The sequence below is a fragment of the Etheostoma cragini genome, chromosome 23, assembly GCF_013103735.1.
Source record: "Etheostoma cragini isolate CJK2018 chromosome 23, CSU_Ecrag_1.0, whole genome shotgun sequence".
In the NCBI taxonomy this organism is placed as follows: Eukaryota; Metazoa; Chordata; class Actinopteri; order Perciformes; family Percidae; genus Etheostoma; species Etheostoma cragini.
Genome location: NC_048429.1, coordinates 13,808,921 through 13,821,428, shown reverse-complemented (window position 1 = coordinate 13,821,428; position 12,508 = coordinate 13,808,921).

The following is a 12,508-nucleotide window of genomic DNA, read 5'->3' as shown; positions in this document are numbered from 1 at the left end:
TCCAGATACTGATTGAGAACAATCCATGACACTGTCAGGTCTCCCCCTTCCTAAGGGGGCACTGCATGCTATTAACTCTGCAGGGTGAGCACATTTTTGCAGATGCCATTTTTTTGTATTATGTTATTTTGAAAGTGTAAATGATGGAAATAACATCTAACTTTTTGTGACATATTATACAAATGTCTAATCTGTCATTTGATGCCTTTTGATATTTTTCCATCTTTTCTTGTCTTCTTGATGCACATTAATACAATTTTTACCTCTGGTGACCAAACATTCAAACCCCACTGTATATTGCAATATGAAAAAAAGATTTTTAAAAGATAAAATAAATAGCTCTATTTGGAAATGATAAATCAGTCTTGACTACTACTACTAAGGATCTTTTTTATGTATGTATATGTAATATGCTAAAATGACATAGAAAATCTACACCTAGTGACTTAAATGTAAAATTTAATTTAAAAAGTGCAGCTTTATAAATCCTACTGAATTCAAGAATGGATTCAAGCTTGATCTAGAACATAATTCCAAATAAGGAAGCAACAGTTACTACCTCATTTTTACCTAATGCAATACGTGACATGATATGTTTTGAACATTACAGTATGTATATTCGTGGTGACTCCCAAAGCCAACAGTGAGAAGAGGGTGCTGTGACAGTGCAGTATGAGTAGGCATTCAGAGCTGAGCAGTCACAGTTTATGGATGATTCCCCAGACAATTGGGTGAGCAGTATCCCAGCTTTAATGGCTACACAAGCCTGATTTATTATGAGTTAACCCTGACCCTACTCTGCCTCACAGCATCACCTTCATTGCTGCATGCAAACACGCACACGCATGCACGCACAAGATCTCCACTTATGTGTCAGAGCCTGATGAATGGACAGAAAAAAAGCACGATAGGGACCAATAAAAAGACTATACAGATGATTTGTAGGCTTATGTTAAGAATAAGACATAGCTGTGTGTGTGTGTGTGTGTGTGTGTGTGTGTGTGTGTGTGTGTGTGTGTGTGTGTGTGTGTGTGTGTGTGTGTGTGTGTGTGGGTGTGGGAGGTAGCTGCATAGTCTCTTTACCTACTACAGTTACAACCACATTATTAATATGAGTAGCACTTAACGTAACGTTGCCATTTGCCTGTAACCTTCCCTCTCTTTACTTTCCTACAGTTCTCCGTCTCGCTCCATCACTGTGAGCACTTGTTGTTGTGCAAGTGTACGTGTGTGCGTTAGCACACTTAACATAGTACCCCCTGGTTTCCCTATATTTCCATATAATTAGATTGTGTGTGAAAGGCTACTTCCAGTACATTGATTAAGTATCAGAGGAGAGGAGACAAGCATCTCTCAGCGGGAGAGGGACAGGAGGGGGCACGGCACTACAACAACCGGTCGCACGCATGCATGCACGCATGCACGCACCCTCCTCTCCTGTCACCGTTCTAGAGAGTGACATCTTTGCCACTGAAAAAGGCTTTAACAATAGGACATGAATGTGTGTTTGTAATAATGACTCATATAGTGTACAGTATGACATTGGCCCTGCTTGCTCTCTTTATTTTGTGTGACAGAATCGGAGCAGACAGTCTTAGCCTTGTGTTTTCTTGGACTAGCGCCTGTTGTCCCTGTCTTAATTTATGTTTTGCTGTTGCTGAGTCTGACTCGAGTGTTATACGACCGTCCCCTAGCCTGCCCTATATAAGGACAAAACTACCGGACTGGGCTGAGCTGTGCTGTGCTGTGCTAATGGACTGCAGTCTTTCCCCAACTGAACGTCTACTTTTACACAAGACAGAGGCGAGAGCTAGTGAGAAAAAGCCTTTTACATTTCTAGCTTGTTCATAGTTTCCTTTTTTTCTTTACTTTCTTCAATTCTTTCTTACGTGATTATTTTAGGCTGACAAAACTGGAATTGTCCCGCTGCTTTGGTGCCTTCCGTAGAACTTTGGTGATTCAGGAAATTAGTCATAAGTCACTATAGAGTGATATAACTCATGAGCATAATGTCAGAGATGTACAATGAATGTAACACTGTCTCCACTGGCTTTTAGTTAAGATGATCAGGAGGATTCAGCAGTTCTGTTGCTAGAGTTTCCACCCATATTCACTACCACCGACATCATACATCTGTTTTGCCATCAATCATAGCCATTAAAATGTACTATTACCCTCCTATTACCCCAAGCTTATTGATTTGTGAGGCTGAGGACAATAGCATTGTGGCAAGCTTTTATTTTGTTGAATTGACTAAGATTTAATGGATGGGTTTGTTAAGGGGGACTTAGTTCCCCGGGCAGAATCCACTTGATGCTCTGATTCGTGGAGTGCTCTCTAAAAGAGCAGAGCATTTTCTACCATATCTAACTTTATAACCATTTGTTTCTTTTTTGGGCATTTTTATTTACTTATAATAAACTAGTAAGTTGTGCCTGGTGGTCTTGGTATGTGGATTATAGTCCCAGCCTTTTGACAATCAGCTGCTTGAGGCAGTAATTCCATCAGCTGGTACATAAGAGCTGAGCTGTCATTTAGTCTTTGGGTTCTTTGGTTTGGAGCCGTTTTTGACTGCTCAGTTCGGCTCATTACCATTCAACCATTAACAGTAAAAAACTGGACAAGAGTTTTGGGGCATATTATAAGAATGACCAACTGATTGGTGGGCTTTTATGGAGTTAACACTGACTTTGGATTATATTTGCCGTTGTTTGCGGCTTTTTCTCCACCACCTTTTGTACCGCGGGATACCCGCTTGTAACACCAGGTTTGGTGGAGAGTTAACAGAATTGGACTTGGCAGTTCAAGTAGGGCTGCTTAAAGCCCAAGCTGGGTTTGGATAACAATCGCATCCACACACACACAACTGTACTGTAGCTGTTCTCTGTGCTAAGTGCTAATTAGCAGAACAAAGCATCTGTTGTTCTTTTAAACACACGACAGTTACATATTTCATCCATCCGCCTGTCTCCCCCGATCCTCAGCTCCGCTGGAGGAGCAAGAAGGCACAAACTGACAACGCGCGCACACACACACACACACACACACACACACACAAAGGCTGTAAATATACACATGCATGCACACAAATGAATGTAAAAACCAGCATACACAGAAATAGACATGCTGAGACAAACACACACATACTGCCTGTGTCTTTATGTAAGCTGACAGCAGCATCAGCATAATGTGCCATATTAAAGTGAACAGGACCTTTTTACTATGAACACCATTCTCCCTTGGAGAGAGAGAGAGAGCTAGAGGCAGAGCGCTGGAGGTTTGGTCCTAGTGAGACAGGGCCAATGGCTAAGTGCTTATTACCCTGCCTCCCCTGATAGTTACAAATATACACTTTGTTCTTCCACTGTCTGAGGTAGGGAAGAGGGGGCGATTAAGAGACACACAGACCACAACCTGGAGAGAAAGGAAAGGTTAAGTGAGTTGAAAGATTTGAGATCGAAAAGAGACACATCCGATGCTCTGTCTCTTTTTTTCCCACCCTCGTCTTTTCCTTCTCCGTCTCCCCTCCTCCTCTTCCCCATCTCTGTCTCTTGTGGCTTGAAGGAGGAGTGTGGGGGCAGAGCGCTCTCGTCTTGTTAAACGGCTGGCAGATGACAGAAAAATTAGAGGCATTTCGCTCTTGACAGGTTGTTGTGTGTGCGTGTTTTTCCCCCCCGTTTTTCTGCTTCAAATGTTTTTTGTCAGTTTGTTTTCAGTCAAGCTGTCGCTGCAGCACCATCAGTGCAACTAGGGCGCGTGCGCGCACACAAACGCACACACACACACACACTCGCTCTAAGAATCACACATGCAAAAACACACGTGCAGGTTTTTTGTGTTCTCATTGGAGACAGATCTGATTTTGTGTTCTCAGATTGGTGGCAATCGAAGGAGGAAAAGAAGCCGTTCACTCACAAAGACGTCTACCCCTCCGCTAATTATTGAGACAGGCTTTGATTGCCTGTTTGGAAACAGTTTGCAAACCGCTGTAATGACGATGATTAGGCGGCGCTACGAGTTCTGTGCAGGCGGAGGGAGGAGCACACAGTCGGTCCAAACAACTCGCATGTGTTTACGTGAGGTGTGTGCTCTCCGTAGCCGTGCTCGCATGTCATTTTCTAAAGTCACTTTTTCTTTGTGTCGTCCTCCATGTCTGTTTGTAAGATGTCACTGTTTGATCTGACAAAGGTACCTGCAGGTACTAACAACCACTTTTTGAAACAGTGGATATGGTATATTTGTTATTTTTGTGCTTTTTAGTGTAACACATCCGTTCTGCTTCACTGGATACATTTTCGTGTAACAGTAAACATAGAAGAAGAAGAAAAGCATTACTCAGGCACATGCTAACACTTGTTGAACAATTAAATGTCAACCACATCTGTTTCATGTGACAGGAAGCACCAGAGTTTGTAATTGTATGGAACATTTGTGCTGCAATGTTTTTTTATGCTTAGATACCTGTCACGTAGATCCATTGTGATGCCTCCATGGCAATTTTTCTCCATAACAGTTGTTTTAAATCTGATAAAAATTGTATAACTTTTATTGTTGGTGTGAAATGAATGCAGGTTTTATTGCTGTGGTTTTGCATTAACCTGGAGGAACTTAAGCTGTCTGACCCTCACTAGAGTGGGGACGCATTTGAAATGGCCCCCACACAGTCACACAGGGTGACAGCCAGCTTCTCATTAGAGGAAGAGAGGGAGACAGAGAGAGAAAAATAGAAAGACAGCCAGAGTGGGAAGAAAGAGAGGAGTCCTTGATTTGATTATTTCAACAGAGACAGACAATGGGGTTAAAATTCTGAGAAGTCTTACTTGTTTCTCTTTCTGTGTTTGCACATGTGCGTGTGAGTTCATGTGTGTGTTTAAGGCCCTGTTTACACAAGAATGCTTGTGGGTGAAAACGTGAAAATATTTGATCAGATCTGCCTTTTTTTTTTTCAGACGGCAATGGCTTCAAAACGCAAAAAAGTGAAACCACCCTCCAGAGCGGAAATCTTAAAAACGTTCCCCGTCACGTTCCCGGGTAAACACGCGAATTCTGAAGACAGCGGTGTTGAGAGACAAGAAAAAGGCATTTAGGTAGTCTTACAGAGAAGGCAAAAAAATTTATAGGCTCCTGTTATCTAAAAGATTTTAAACGTAATGGCTCAACATTGAAATGATTTCCACAATGTGGACAAGATTGTTATAGTTCGATGACCATATGTAGGCTATTCATTTAAGCCGCAGTAGGCTACAACGTTACGGATGAAGAGAGTGAGAACAAGAGGCGGCGGGCAGAGGAGGGTCGGCTTCACCCTCCTCTGCCCTGCTGCCTCTCGCTCTCAAGCGGCGGCTGAAGCGTTTCAGGACATAAGGATAGGGCTCCCGTGGGTGCTGCGCTGTGGCTTATCACTGTCAAACAAACACTTTGCCATGTTTTGGTTTAGCGCTTCTAGGGAGAGAAGTAGATGGAAGGTTGTACACAGGCACGCGGACTTGATGGATTTGTGTGGCAGTGCTTCACACTGCCACCTGGCGTGCATACTACATTGAATTTCACACACCGTATGCATGCAGATTTCCCCCCCGAAACGCTCATCTAAACGCGGAATAAAACGTTATAACGCTACGCCACTTTTGCATTTTCTCTTCAGACCATTTTCTTATAAACATAGCCTTAGTCTCATGGGATGCAAGAGAGAATATTTTTCACTTTTATTTTTTTTATGATACACATAAAATGAGTCAACAAAGTGTTTGCATATGTATCTTAAAGCCTGAATGGCCTTGTGGTTAATAGCCATTCCTGTCATTGATTTGGACAGCTTGATCTACTGTATGTAGGTTCAAGTCCACAGCACACACACACAGACACATTCATTAAATTCATGAGATCTCCTCATTGCCCAACACAGATCTGATGTTTGTTAGCCGCTTCAGTGGGCATTTAAGTCACATGCTTCCTAATCTATTCATCGAGAAAATGATCAGCAAATGAATCCACAATGAACATAATCACTAGTTGCAGCTCTAGTTCCATTCATTATGCATATCATTTTTTAAATGATAAATATGCTATATCCTTTTAGTCCAATGTGGATTTGTCCCCCATTCAAAGTCAGTCGCAGCTGTTTTGCCAACAGTGTGCTTTCTTTAGAGCTTTGACTGTGCCGGTGCGTTTGAAGCCCATGTGTTTACTTTGCAGGGAGACTGTCTGAAAACTTGTGATGAAAAATTACACAAAAAAGACACTTCAAGATGTCTAATTGAATAGGCCTCAAAGTAGATATCTGCTGTAGCATGCCGTGGGAAGATGATTTTCTTTATGTGATGATTACACTTTAGCTTAACTAGAGAAGAGAGAAGTGTTTATGGAATAAAAATGCAGTATGAATATATGCATGCTCTGTTCTCTTGAAAGATTTTTTAATAGTAAATTCCATCTAGCGATGTTATTGTTGCAATCAAAACCAGCTCTATACAAGAAATCTCTTACTGAGCCGTTACTGTGTTTCCAGAGATCACCTGTCAATCAGACGGTATGGGCAGGACTGCTGTGCCCCATTTCCGAGACTTTCCGAAGTAGCTTCGGTTGTCCAATCGCTGTGGCTTCTATCAGAAATGTAACTCACATCACTTCCTTTGCGACAGAGGACTTTCCAGTCTGACACTGCACGTTTGGAACAGCAAATGTAAGCTCTTTATGAACTGGAAATGTCAGTCAACGATAAACGGTAGCAAAACTGACATCAATGTTATCGCTGTTAGGAAGAGGCCAGGGGGCACGGCTGCTGTTTTGGCCTACGGTGATGCATCAGCATTCACACACACACACACACACTGCCAACACACACAAATCTAACTCACACAGAATACAAAGGCATAGACTCACAGATGAGACACACACACACACACACACACACACACACGCACACAGACACACAGACACACAGACACACACACAGTTGCCTGAACACCAACATGTGTTACATCTGGGATTAGCTATATGTTTGTGAGATCAAATGTTGTCCACCATCCCCCATCCTGCTCCCTATTATCTCTAATGTGGAGAATAATCCTCTTGTGGAATTAATCTCTTTTGAACAGCGTTAGTTACCACACTGAGATAGAATTAAAGCTCTTGTTCCACTTCTGGATGTGAGGTTTATGTGCGTGTGCAAATGAGAGCAAGTCAAAGAAGTATATTTGCAGTTGAATAATCCTACCCTTTAGAATTCTGTACATTGTTTTTAGGGAGAACATTTCCCATAAAGTAATTAAAGCAGATCACAAAAGGGGTCTGTTGCCTTTAGGATTGTCCTGTTAAACTGAAGACATCCGTTTATGTTTGAATCAGTTTATTTATTTATACACACAATTATTTATTGTCCAAGCCTTGTTTGCACTGACCTTATTTGTCCAGCCCTGATGATGTTTTGTATAAATGTCTTTTGTCCTTATGTAAGTGTATTGTGGATTTCATTTGTCAAAATCCATTTTTTTTATATCAATGTCTTGTATTAATGTCTGTTATGACGTGCTGTAACCATGTTCTATGTTTCTGCAGAACAGGAACCTGCTGAAAACCAGTTTTTAAACTGAGTCAGGCCCGTTTTTGTATTGTAATGTAATGTTACTTTTTCTAACTTTCCTGTATAATAAATATATGAAGAAGAAGAAGAAGAAGTTTAGTGCATTTCATTTTAACAAGGTTGATTCGTCAGTTTATCGGAGGTTGTCCCATAGCTTTGATTCTCAGCCTGAGCCTGATTGGGCACAACAGGACCAGATAACTCCAGCTTTTAACTCTCTCAATTACCTTTGGCTGTAATCGGATCTGGTGTGACTTTATTCCCTTCATTTGCAGTTTTTTGTTCTTCATCAGTCTACATGAAACACTAGTGGCTTATATTAGAAACTACAGCTATATTAAGCTATTATAAATTATAGCTTAAGAAAGCATCCTTTGAATATAACTCATTGTCTGCATTGTGAAAGCACCACAACTACTTGATCTGTCCAGCCACAATTCTGCTGTGCACTCAGAAGCCTTTTGGATGGAAATATGATGTACTTAATGGGCTTAAGTAAGTAAAAGAATCCCACAAAGCCTAAGAAAACCTTCTTACAGTTACACAGGTATCATGATGTGTAGACGGCAGTATTGATTCAAATTAAAGCATATGTAATACAGTCAGACAGATGGCACAGTGACAATAGAAAAGACGCAGCTGAAATGTGTCCGCTATTGACAGGGTGTGAGACATTATCATTAAGGATCTGGTTGATTGTATTAAGACATTGGCAGTTGATGAACAGCTCCTGTCTGTAATCGATACGCAGACAAAGAAGAAGAACACAGATCTCTGGTAGGCTACTCCATAGATTAGACCAGGTAAGCTTCAAGCATCTTTAGTCACACTGGCGGTCCAGCAATACCTAGGTTTAAGACCAAAAAGAAATGACATTGTCATCAGCCTCTGCAGTAGTCTGACAAGCCAGACCCACATCAAAATGTTGGGTCTGGGAACTCACCATTGGCAGGGCAGTAGGATAGCGCTACAACCAACCACAGCAACGCTAGTTGATAGATTAAACTTTTGCCATATCCAGTCAGCAAAACTCCAAACACATCTTCCTTTTTTAAGAATGACTTCAGTGTTTAACTCCAAGTCTTCAAGAGTCACAGCCAAAGCGGATTTTAAAAGATCGCTGTTCAACAGCAACAGCCATCTTCTTTGTTTTCAAGTAGTAGGGAACCATCGCAACTCTGCCGTCCTTATGTTAAGCCCGCCCACCGACTCTGATTGGCCTGACCAGAATTTGGTTTTTCCAGCTCGCAAGCCAACGCATGGTTGCTAGACTGACCCTGGCTGCAAATGATATTTGCCACCACTAGGGTGCGTCTGGAGTTCTAGGCTACCTCTGCTGTACTCTGTAAGTGGTTTATTCTTATGCGACAGGCTTAAGGTTTTTGTTTTTTTTCATACCTTGACAGTTTTGTCTGCTGACTCTGCAGTCATCAATAGTCTAGTAGTATCGTAGAGACTTGTTTAGATGCTGTACTTTGTGTTTAGCACACAAATGTTAGAATGCTAACAAAGATGGTGAGCTTTAAGCTCAGTGCACTGCTGTGTCAGACTCACAGAGCCCCTATGGCTGTCTTGTTAAATAGTAACACATAGTTTACATGATCGCATGTTGACAAAGACACAAACATTTAGCTTGCTCCTTATAATAAAATCTAGGACCACAAGCATGCATAAATATCACTTAGTTTCCAATATGTTCCCTCCCTATTGACACAAATAAATGGCTTCATTATATTTGGCATTGAAAGCAACCTTGTTGCGGTGTGAGCTAATTTTTGTGACTGACAGTCAGGCGGGTTCTGTTCTGATCATCCACGATAAGTTCATCAGTTGAACCAGCTGAGCTGTCGTGGTGTGAGCCAGCAGAACCATAAGACGGTCCTTGTCTGTCTTCAGAGGGCAGACCAGGGCACTGAATTGCCCCCCCCCCCCCCCCCCCAACACACAAATGATATTTCTCTCCCTAATGTCATTGTTTTACTCGGGACATTTAATCACATTAAAACATTAAAACGTTAAGTAGCGCGACTAGTCCTCTCAGACGTCTTGAGACACTGGTTGTTGTGTTTGAGCCAGAGACAGCAGGAGAATGACTACATGCCAAAGTAGGGTCGGTCCGTCCGTCTCCTCGTCGCCCCACACAGATCGGATGTTTTTTAATTATAGTGGGCGTCTAAGCCACATGCTTTATAATCAATTAATCAAGAACATAATCAGCAAATTAATCGATAATGACAATAAACTCTAGTTGCAGCTCTAATTGCATTCATTAGGCCTATATCTTGCACAAGAATATGCCAAAACGTTTTAGTCTAATATGGATTTGTCGCCCCCTTAGGAGTCAGTGGGTTTTTCTGTCATGCTAAAATCATTGACTGTATATTAATGGACAGTGCATGGCTGATGTCACCCATCGGTTTGTGAAGATCCGCTATGAGTTGTTGAGTTTGTCGTGACGGGCGCTGCCATCCTGGTCGCGGATGTGCCGATTTTTACAATCTACGTTACATTAAAACTTTCACTGTCACATCATAGCCACGCCCTAAAACAACCCCCTGCTTTATCACCAATTTCAAACTCAACAAGACCATAATTCAACGAAAATGAAACTTCATTCTGTGTTAAAGTATTAACATAATTTACTTTGAACTAGCGATTGAGACCATACTCTCATTATGAAAATGTTTACTGAGGTAATAAATCAAGTGATAAATGGGTCACTTTCTCACCGACTTTTGCAACCAGACAGACTTTTGCAACCCATGTGTCGCTCCCTGCTGGAATTCAGATATAATGCAGGTTTAAGGCACTTCCGCATTTGCAGCACTTTGCCAAACCAGATGCTTTGTCCATTCATGTTAACAGTCTGCTTTATTTAGAGCTTTGACTGTTCATTTGAAACCCATGTTTTTTTTTTGCAAACATGTGATTAACTGTGATGAAATATTACAACTGAAACAAGACCACTTCAAGACGTCTAATTGTATAATGATGAAATAATGAATGATAATATAATACAGTGAACCCTTGTTTATCACAGGGTTTACGTTCCAATAAGAACCCGTGATAGGCGAAATCCGTGAAGTAGAAACCTTAATGATACGATGAAATGTATAGACGCTTTTTTTACAAATAACTACTGTACTGTAAAATAAATTTTAAATAATCAATACAAACTAAAGGCTTCAAATTGCGGAGATCAGCAGCGCACCCCCGCGACCAGAGTCATTGGATTAGAACGGGAGAAAATGAAAAAGGATAATTATAAAAATACAAAGTAGGCTACAGTAGGGAAACTAGTGCCTCCCGTGTATTTCACTGCTCTTCTGACTGAGCCGCTGCATCCTGACCTCGCTCTGTAGCGTTTTTTTCTCCTTAACCCGCGGTGCAGGTGTGTTTTTTTGAGAGAAGAACATCGTTATCGGTAGTTGTTGTTGCTCTTTTTTCTTCTGGGCAGAAATCCGTGAAGCAGCGAGACCGTGAAAGGTGAACCGCGATATAGCGAGGGTTAACTCTTATGTGAAAAGGATGTCATCATCTATTGTGATGATTCATTGTGGACATCGTCATATGCCATTAACAGTAGACATCGCCCAGCCCTTTGCCTGACATGTCTTTGTTGCTGTCTGTCTCTCAGACAGAGGCGAGAGAGACAGAAAGAAAGGGTAAGAGAGAGAGACAGGAAGAAGGAGAGCTGTAATTTAGCCGACTGACAGAGGAAGTGAGATCTCTCGGGGGTGTGTGAGTGTGACAGTCTAAATGAGTAGAGACGTGTGTGTGTGTGTGTGTGTGTGTGTGTGTGTGTGTGTGTGTGTGTCTGTGTGTGGACATGAGTAGGGATCTGTGCTGCTTGGTGTGTTTTACTCACCCTGTCAAACCCAAGACAGCCCTAAGTGTTTTTATCAACCCTCCTCCTTTCTTCTCCCTGTCAGTGCTCTGTGGGGTAAAGTGTATGTGTCCTAGTGTGACTGCCAAAAGACAAATGTGCAAACAGGTAGGTGGTAGGAGCAGAGCGTGCACATCACAGTACCCAGACAAGAAACCCAGACAGAGCATTCAGTTCAGTACAATCTATACAAGCACTGTACATAAGGTTAATAGCTCAGCAGCCAGCTCTTTGCAACAGCGTGATCACTTCAAGGTTGTTTCTGTGTCCTTCGTGGCCTTTTTAATAAGCTTTAAACAAGAAAGTAACACACCAGGTACCACAGCTGAGCTAACACCAGTGAACACAGTCACCAGCAAGTGGAAGTCCACTTAGGGCTGCACAATTAATCGAATGTTGATCACAATTTTGGCTTCCCAAGATCAAATTTGCGTGATCAAGCGATAGTTTAAATGCGTCATTCCTTTCATAGAAGGCTCCGGGCTTTTTGCAAAGCCCATGTACCCCTCCGTAAACCACTGTCTGATCATGAGCCAGGAAGAGTTGTTCCCTGCACCACGCAGCTTAGTTTCTAGATGTAGACTGTCACAGAGGATAGAGTAACGTGAGGAAAATTTAACAGATAGCAGTCGGTTATACTGTACGTCGGTCAAAAGGTTTACCAGTAAACGCAACATTTTGACCCGTCTGTGTTGTTTTTCAGACAAACGCAGTGAACAGTGCTAGTTAGTGTCTGTTAGCTCACAGGTGTTAACCTTTCCTGATTGTCTCTTTTCCGACTCTGGTCGGAAGGCCAGGGGAGACTTGTCCTCCAGGGCCGACGTTATAAGGCAAACGACGTCGGGGTTAAAATCCTGTTTCTTGTGTGCAAAGGAGCTTGGCTTTAGTTTGGAGTTTTATTTCAAACACCGCACACAGTGTACACAACTTAATCCATTAGCTAACTCTGCTACCGGTCGCATCTTCCTCACTCTCTCTCTCTTTCTTTCTCATTCATAATGAGTCAGCCCTCTCTCTGTGAGTAGCGTCCATCGCACTCT